Below are 10,245 nucleotides of genomic sequence, written 5' to 3'. Positions count from 1 at the left end.
TGCTCCCTAGCAGTACGGTACTTTTTCTCTCCTCCACAGCCCTCTCAGGAGCACACTCCCAATGAAACTGTTACAAAAATACAGTATTTAACACAGGGACTAAACAGGAACCCAATAAAACTAAATATAACGGTATGGGGAAATCAGTGAAGGACTAGCCTCCACCACCTGCTGCCAGGCCCAGGCTTCCATCTCCCCTGGGGTGACAAATGCATATAAGTGTGACACAGCCTGGACAGCCTTTGCTGTTTTTGGGACCTGATAGTTCTGCGATGCCTAGAGGCCCAAGGTTACCAAATGTTCCAGAAAATACACAGGGTAAAGAGATACCTCCTTCTGTATCTAAGACAACTTTACCAACCTCTTCACTGCAGCAGTCAACTGGAGGACCTGGAAGACTTGTTTAATCTAAGCATTGTACCTCGATTGCCCTCAAAACACAGTAAGAGACTTTTTGACATTTAAACTAGATTGACATTTCAAAAATACTTTGAAAAGTAAACTTTTACCTATGCCTCTCTGGTACTTCAATCCTGTGACTTGGGTGCTCTTCTAGGCTGCTGCTGTAGATAGTGTTGTCTCTGATGTAGATAATGATGCACTACAGCCAACCTTTGACTGAGAAGCCTCAAAAATAGCTCAAAAATTTAAACAGTAACACTCTGAATACAGAGAGTCCCAAGTCCAACTGTAAACAAACATCCTCTCCTAAGGTTTGCTACTGCCCTTTGCTTGAGACCAAGAAAGTCTTCATGTGCCCATCAATAGGGCAATTGTGTTCCTGCTGCAGTAGTTCTGTACTCCCAAGTGGTTCACCCGAGTATCCTCCATCCTCTACTTACATATTTTTGCTTGGGTTCCTGCTACCTGCACCCCTTCACCAGGAAGGTTTTCAGGATTCTGGGTCAGGACTCAGAGATATGCCTCAAGCTGTGTGGAGAGGGGTTTACTCTCTGCTCCTGCATAAACTGCATCTTCAAATCACAGAATTAGTGATCTCCGCCTGCAGGGCTAACCCTGCAGCTTCCCCTTGCTGGAAGCTGTCAGCACCAACTCTTTGTGAAGAAGGGAGGGAAACTGAGGTTACTGATGGCCAGCAACAAGCAAACTATGTTTGCAGTCCTTGTCATGGTGGGTTGCCCCAGTAGTTTTCTGGGGTATTGCATGTCCACCCACACTTCTAAGAGGATTTCTGCACCAGCCCTATTGCCAACACAGCACTAGCTGCTATTTGCAGTTTCTACTGCTCCCTGTTCAAAGGCTGTTACTGTCTTGCCAGGGACAGTAAACTCCTTTCTGACCATCCCTTCCTGGATATCATAGACTTGGGCTCCTAAATTCTTCCACTCCAAACACACCTTGCCATTATCCCTGGCCTCTTGAGTACGATCCATGTTCCTTAGCAAGAACTCTGGCTGATTGCTTAGTGAGGACCTTGACTGACCTCCCTTAGCACCCAAGTCTTTTGACTGGGATCTATTCTCTTTCCTCATCAACTCAGGATATGGAGGAGTTTTCAAGTGTGGATCCACTAAACACTCGAGAGATTTCCTGGGATCTACCACTTTCCCCAGAAGTCTTCTACTGGGCTGAGGAACTAGTAGGGTCATTAGCTAGTGTAAGACTTACCCCCTACCTTCTTCCTTTCCTCATTAACTGGGGGCAGTAGTTTAGGATCCATCTACCCCAAAGATTTGGGCTGATCCTGACCTTAGACTTACTGTTTCAGGAAGACTAGAACTTCTCAGTGTCTCCATCTCCAGCTCAAATTCTGTTTTTGTGGTCACTGTTCATAAGCTTCATCCATAGTTCCCCCAACTGAAGCTCCCTTTCCTTCTGCAGGCTCCACCGCTCCAGCTCAGTGCATCTTTCAGGATCAGTTTCTGCTCAGTCAATCCACCTTCTGGCTTATTTCTCCATTCAAATATATTGGTTTTAGAAAAGAGAAAAGTTCTTTTGTCCTTTCCATCACTTCTGCCAGCAGTGTCTGCAGATATAGTCACCCTCAGTTTGATTCTGAAAATGTCTGTCTAGACACGAGCAACACCTGATGAAATATCATGAAAGTGAACGTGGAACATCCTAGTATTTATTACAAATTGTGTGCTTGCAGCAGTTCCAACACGGAAGTTGTAGAATTGTGAGATGCATTTTTGGTTTGAGTTCCAATTGAAATGCCATCCAGGTAGTGAGGCAAGGGAATGGCATAAGATTGAAGGACTGGTCCTACTGCAGCAGAATAACCTCCCTTTGCTATCAGCTGATTAGCAGGAGCATTTTCCTGTAGTGGGAACCACTGTTCCCCTGCTATGTCTATGGCAGGTGAAGAAGCTATACATGGAGGTTATGTTCATGATTGTGCATGTAGTTTTAATAAGGTCAGACAAAGATTTGCTTGGGATGGTTTGGATATGGATGGTCCTGCCTCAGGCAGGGGCTTGAGCAGATAACTTCTGGAGGTCCCTTTCAGACTATACTCTTATGATTTTATAATCCTCCCAGAACAGCAGAAAGGTTGTTCCTGGAAAGAATGGCCCTTAGCCGCTCTCCAGCCCACCTGTAGGAGCACAGGAGGAAACAATGGGGGGGGGAAGTGGACAGAACTGAACAATACCTTCTATAAAACAAAAGCTAGAACCTGAAAAGATCTCATGTGGCTGCTAATCCACTTAATCAATTTTGTAAGTATTCTGCTTTCACCAGAAAGGTGCATTGGATTTAAGAGTTAGAATTATATTTTAAAGTAAGTTTAAAAAGCAGCTTTGAATTAATTGATATTTATTGATTTGCATTTGTACTTTTAAACTCTCCTTTAGGAAAATAACTAACTGATTGTTCAACCATTAAAAATGCAATAAACATGTAATGCACATTAAATTGGCATTAAGTGACTTTGATTTAAAAAGTCATAGGAACCAGACACCTAAATACTTTGGAAATCCCACCCTTAAGTCTTTTGCTCAGTAAGCCCACTCAACCACTATTTAATTCACATGTACCAGCTCAGTGGGGATAACGTTGGCCATATTTTGTTTGTATGCCAAGAGATTCAGGACAGGAAAAAAAAAAAAAAAAAATGTAGTAAGGAATGCTTCTAGAAGTTTATCCCACTGGATCCAAAATATATTTGCAAATGTTATATACAAACACATTTGCCTTCCATTAATGACATATAATCTATGGGTGTGTAAGTAAATGCTCCATGCATATTTTATAGCACTTTTTTATAGGATTATAAAAATTTCAATGCTCTTAAAAGTGACAGAAATGCAATGTTTGCTGGGGGAGCCTGAGCCTCCCTGCACGGCACTCTACAGCCTCCTGGAGCTTCTCCAACAGCCAGAAATCTGATCAGCATACAGAAGTTATTTAAAGCATTGCAGGTTGCTAAAGTGCTGTAAAATATAGCATTTCAAATTTAATACCTCATTTAACAAGGGTTATTTGAAAGTGCTGTAAAGCCATGCACTTCTGTTAAGTCACAGCAATAAAGCACTTTAAAATGGTAAAAAAAAATAAAAATAAAAGTAACTTCTGTACACACCCTGCATTAATGGCTTTTTATATTAGTATCACCTAAAATACAGATAATTTCACTAAACCTTGTTGCTCTGGTCAATATGGAAGAAAATGCAACAATCCCTGTTTAAAGGAAAGGTGTGGGGGTGGAACAAGATCAGTACTTCACATGCAGAGACCAAACTACCATTTTCCTTCCTGTCCCCCCACCACCAGGTCCCTCTACCAACTGAAATCGAACAAAACGTATTATTGGCCTACCTCATATTACAAATGCAAAATTGTAAAATCAGCTCTCCAGCTTAAGAGCAGTTTTAGCATTCACTTGCTAGTCCTTTAGATTGGACACTCTTGGCTTGTCCTTATTGTCTGGTCTTTTTAAAATAATGTCATCTTTCATCCTTTGTGCATGGGACAAATCAATCTGTTTACATCTGGGTTAATGGTGAGTGAAAACACTAAGAAAGAGAGAGAGGGGTTTTCAAAGCATCTGGAATAAAGTTTGACGTGTTCATTTTGTGAATTACGGAAGTGGTGTGTGTCACTGCAAATCCTTAAAAACTACTGTTCATAAGTATAAAAACTTATACTGGTAGTGTATTAAAAATATTTAAAATAAAAGGATTCCTTTGTTAGGTTGTTAAACTTTTCATTTAGAATTTAAGTTAGCATATGAACACAACAGCTAACACTGTTAAGTTCTGAAACAACACAATTCAGAAGTTGTGGCCTTTAAAAATAAAAGTCAGCAAGAAATCAGAATTTCAGTGTCATAAGTTTATGCTTATGAAATAAAAGCCATTAAGACTGTATGAAAGCTAGAGATGAGAAATTCTTTTGTGGAAACCTCTAAATTCAAAATCAGTTATTAGAAAAGCTACAAATTCCAAGCTCATTTAAAAAAAAAAAAAATCTTAATAATGTCTTCTTGAGCCAACAATTCCTTTTAAAAAATTGTACAGAACTACCTTTACAAAGTCCTTTTAGATTGTCAGTGATTATGTTCGTTACCCAAATGGAATGCAAACATTTAAGACGCATACTGGATATTAAAAGCATATCAGGATATATTTTGGTATATGGAAATTTTATTTATCATGCGTATTAAACTGATACAGATTTGCTACACAGTTACCACAGCAACAATTACAATTCTTAAGTTACAAAAATAGTTATCACCCATTAGCATCTCTATATCTTAAGCAATTATATATTTTTTCTCTGCAATGAACAACAGTGGTTAAAATTGTGGAAAGGAACCAAAAGGAAAGACAATGTCATTAATTACCTAAATTAGTATTTAACTGTAAAAGTCTTAGTGCCAATAGACATCCATCTCTAAAATTTTAAGGCCTGTTCCCCATCACTAACAATAAGAATGGCAGTATGCTTATACTACGGTGCTACTACCATGGAAAACAGATTGCATTTTAGCACATTGTACAAAACACATTTGTTTTTGACAGATCCATTATATTTGATTTCTATCCTGCACTTTTTATTTACTAGCTAGAAACTGCTCCTGCCTGAAAGGCCCATCAAGAGTCAATTGGTAGGAACATCCACGTGCCAAAGCAGGACCATGCAAGTAGGGAACAACACAGCAAATAGGTTACCTTTCAATTAGAGGAGAATAAAAAAGTTCAAGATCAGTTTTAAGAAGAAAGAGAAAAGAAACCTGGATGATTAGTCCTATATTTGCTCACATTAAACCTACGTGCTTTTAAAAAAAACAGAAAGCACGAAACAAGAAACAATCAAAAAAACCAAAACCCCACACCTTCAGTTTTTTGTTAAATCTTGTACATTTCAAATTACTTCTGGTAAATTGTACTGAATTAATAGTCACTTTAAAAAAAGGTAAAGGTAAATCTAATAACATTGCCAAACTTGTGGTATCTGTCAAAGTGTTAAACATAATCTGAATTCCAATCCAGGACCTGATCCTGCAACTATAATGTACATGATGAACTGGAAAATAAGACTTGTTGTACTGAAGTTAACAGCAATTTTTATACAACAAAAGGGATTGCAAGTAGTTAATTTTAAACAAGATCTTATCACAAAATTAATGTACATTTTTAGATGTTACACACACGCTGTAAATAAGAGTAGCATATTATTTTTCAGCTTTTAACAACTGAAATCTTGCCTCTTCTATAGTTATGACAACACTCCAAATAAACTTCAGTTGTTTTCATCCAACTCTAAACAATCAAAACATGTGTGTAAAATGTATAACTTAATTGTTTAAATTGCCAACTGTGCACACCATTTTTAAACACCCAAAAAAAAAAAAAAGTCATATATACTTAAGCATACCACAACTTTGGAATTCTGAAGTAAATACATCCCTAAGACAATCTGTATCAAAGTCAACTAATGCACATGTTTAAAAGTTGCTAAAACAGAAGTTACAAATGTAGTACAGTCATGTTAATATTAAGGTCATGCACACTTCAGAAGTGCATTAAAAAAAATTGATGTTATACCTTATAGCAAATAGCTACTAAAAAAAATACTGATCTCCACACCATAATTTTGAAAAGTAATTATGAGACCTGTTACAGTTTTAAGATGGAGAAACAAAGGGGCGGGGGAGTAAGGAGAAGTAGGAAAAAGGAAGGTTTTTTCCTCCCCTATATAGTTTTGAAATTGAGGAGTAACGATTATGTATAATCTTTTAGGCTAGGTACAGATGTTCACTTCCTAACTAGGAGAAATCACCGTTCTACCAATAGAAACCAAGAATGTATAGACATTCAGGCCGTTTCCTCACATAGCAAAAATGGCTGTTCCAGGAAAAAAAAAAAAACAAAAAACTCCAAACCATGGAACAACAAGGGTTAAAACCGCCCCGGAAGAGTTTCTCTTAGAAGATTGAACAATGGGCAAGGGGAAGCCAGACAGTTGGGATCCAGGCATGGAGCAGCTTTCCTGAGCCTAACTCCTGACTCCCCCCTCCCTCTATTGTCCAGCTGACCCAGAGCAGTGCTGGGCAAAGCAGGCTGCAGGTCACAGGGGAAGGCTTGGGAACATTGCTGCTATGGCAAAATGCCCCTGCCTCACCCCACACTGCTTTGGGTCAGCCCAGAGGAATGCAGGGCAAGGCAGGCTGCTGTAATTCTGAGGAACACAGATCAAAGTGCCCAATACTTTATTTACTTTTTCAATGTACCATACATAGTTTACTACGGCCTTAAAATTAGTTGTCTCTACAATATGCATATTTGAAAGTATTAAGAAGAGAGACATTACACATTTTTCTTTCAAGTCACTATAGTACCTCACCTGGACAGTCATACTTTAAAACAAAGAGAACTTTCCAGTTTTAAAGTGCAACAGATCTGCTACAGAGCAATTATGAAAATTCAAGTGACAAGCTACACCAGGAACAGATTTCTTATATAACAGTGCAACACTGAAGTAATACATACCAAATTATAAATATATATTTAAGACAAAATACATAAACATTTAGTGTTGTGAATATTTAGGATGAGTGGGAAACTGCAGTTACTATCTACCTTCTCAGATTTATTTTTGAAATACTGAAAACAAAAACAAAAGTATACACAGCCCAAGGATAAATTTAAACAGTGGTTCTTCAATCTAATGAGCTCTGCTTGAGAAAGCCTTGCACTTGTTAACATAATTGAATATTATAGGTTAAAAAAGGTCAATCCAGTTAGGATAGATGTTGTGTGTGCACAAGTCACATTTACTTAAAAGAATTCTAGTACCAATTCTTACACCCTGTAGTTTATAGTTTACATATTAACCTTTTTTCTTATACGATATGTCCAAGGTTGATAATTAATTCATATATTCCAAATGAAATACATTTCAATGGAGACAAAGAAATGCTTCATTTGTTCTATATCCTCTTTTCAGATAAAACTGAAGCCAAGTTTTGCTTTTAACCCTCTTTAGTCTTTCACTGAATGTTACTGTATTACCAGCATTTTTGCAAAGACAGACTACATGAGATAAACAGCTTATAGTACACTTAAAGTTAAAATATAAAGCTCTGCAGTCTTAATTTCTTGCACTACTTCAAGCCTCTGATTTTGCAGGGCTTTTCAGCTATCAAGGTGTAGGATCAAGTCCTTAGGCAACTGAAGAACAGTTCTTGGCCACTTAAACCAACAGATTCCTAACTGGATTATTCTCCTGAATGCAGAGATGTTGCAAATGAATTCAGTAAGGTATACATATAAGTATAGCAGCATTTTCCATAAGTCAACATATCCAAAGTAGCTAATACCAAGCAGTTCATAAAACAGGTAAAACTTAAAAAAAAAAAAGTCTGGGCATCTCATTAAACCTGAATCTTACTCAGCTAATTCAAATGTTTACCAAATTGTTGTGGGACAGGCTTCATTGCCCTCTTTCTGTACTCCTGAATTGCTAGTGCAGTGACAAAAAGTATGTATATAGTAGTATAAAAGCCGTATTTAGTCAGTTTTCAATACTGTTCCCATATAAATAAATCAGTTTTCTGTACACTTGATCCCAGTTTTTCCACCCATTTTAGGGTGCGATTTATATTAATCCTAAACCCACCTAATTTTAATGGGCATTTTCTCCCTACTTCAAAAATTCAGGGAAAAATGTGGGTCCACATGCAGGGAACATTTTTAGTACTACATCTGTCATAACCAGATCTTGAAGGCTTCTCTTTCCTACTCCATATAGGGACCTCCTCTGATGGCACTGACCTGGCACAGCATCTAATTTCACAATATTCCCTATTGCTGGCAATATAAGCTTGGCCAGACTTTCTATACATCTGTCCTCAGACTCAAAAATACAGCTAGCCTGAATCAGAGGAAACAAAAGGCCAATGCTGAACCATCCCTGCACCAGATTTTACTTTGCTGATGGCCACAATCAAGGCATTTAAATTACATCTGGCTGCATTAGGCTGCAATATAAGCTTTTATTTATGATTGTAAAGATTCACTCTTTCTTCACTCCATAACCAAAAGACACTTAAAAAAAGTACACCTTAACATACAGATTCTATCAATGAGAACTAACCAGCACTATTTACAGAACTGATCATTTTGGCTCCAGAACTGAAAAGGGACCTAACACAGGTACAACTGAAGTCTCTCGCAACCCCTAGCAGGATCAAGGGGCATCAATACTGATGTATAAAAATGTTTAAGAACATGTTTTAAATTAAACATGGATTTGTCACATTTAGCTCCATGTATGACAAAAGGTTTGTAAAAGAAAAAAAAAAAAAAAAGAAGATACAGTATTTTCAAACTTGAGACACTACCAGAAACAGGTTACTTAAATTGCCTTCTTTAAGATATTTAACACTTCATTGCCAGTTAACTAGACTATCCTTATTTTTTAAGAAGCTACACTGGAAGAGAAGGCAACATAAAAACCTTCACACCTGTTCATAGCAAAATACTGACCTCAAAAGAAACATGATCCGTTGCTTTTTAGCCAAATTTAGAAGTCATCATTCCTAACTAAAAAAAAAGAAATAAAGAAAAAGGTTCTGGTACTTGAGATCAAAAGATAATCTGCCCTCCTCCCCCAGTCAAAAGGTATTAAAGATCTGAAATTATATTATGTTTGTCACAATGTGATGTTTTGAACCTGACATTCAGGGATTTACAGAAGCCATTTACTCAGTGAGAAGGTACCGTTTTGTCATGAGAAAGGTTACAAGAATTCCAGTGTGGTTCCTGTTTACATAATCACCTATACTTTAAGGGGGCCAGGGAAGAATACATTGCTTTGTTCTCAGAGAATTACTCTAAATCTGACATGAAGTGAAAGAGCTCAAGGGAGATTCCGGTAAATACTACCAATTGAACTACACTTCAAGACATATGCCCAATATATTTAATACTCATTAAACTTGTGAGCCTGCAGTTTAATTTTGTCCAACACACGTTTTTTTTTAAAGTAAAATCTAAAACAAAAAACCCCAAACAAACAAAACCCTGGTAGAACAAGCAGTAACTATATGCTTTATAATGTAGTCCACATTCAAGTAAAACTTTTATCCCATCCAAGAGATCTGTGCGCGCATAAGTACTGCAGCAAGCTAATGGAAATACAGCTAAATAAATGGAATTCCAAAACTAAAACACACAGACAAAACAAGAACAAGTAAAACAAAGCCCACCAAAAACAAACAAAAAGATAATACAAACTTTCCAGCCTCCAAATCTATGAAGTACTGCATAGAGACACTGAGAAGGAAACTCACTATTTAACTAGAAAAATCTGACCCGTGATATTGTTAAGGTAGTTAAAAAAAAAAAAGAGAGAACTAAAAGTGTATAAATTTAAACTTGTAGATGTCCTGTTTCTCAAATATGCATATGTCTAGCTGGATAGATGAAAGTGTCGATAATGAACATTGTGCTATAAGACAACAACTGCTGTACTTAAATTTCATACTTTTTTTTCTAGCAAAACAATTTGATAGAAATGCCAGTATGTTATAAAAGTAAACATAAGGGGATACGTAATGTTCATTAATTGTGGCTATGTACATTTTACATCTTATCCCAGCCTCCTCTCATAAGTGAATAAGTGTTCAGGATTGCTAATCAACTTCCCATCCACAGTCTCCCGCTCCTTCAAGTAACAAATCTGATCAGTTCTACTTAGATGAACTCTGGCAGGATGAACAGCCATCTCCTTTCCACATTATCCACATTGCCACTTCTATTGTGGAGGTTGAAGTAC

The sequence above is a fragment of the Crocodylus porosus genome, unplaced genomic scaffold (assembly GCF_001723895.1).
Source record: "Crocodylus porosus isolate Cpor-Errol unplaced genomic scaffold, CroPor_comp1, whole genome shotgun sequence".
NCBI lineage: Eukaryota > Metazoa > Chordata > Crocodylia > Crocodylidae > Crocodylus > Crocodylus porosus.
Note: the sequence above shows the minus strand (reverse complement) of the source record.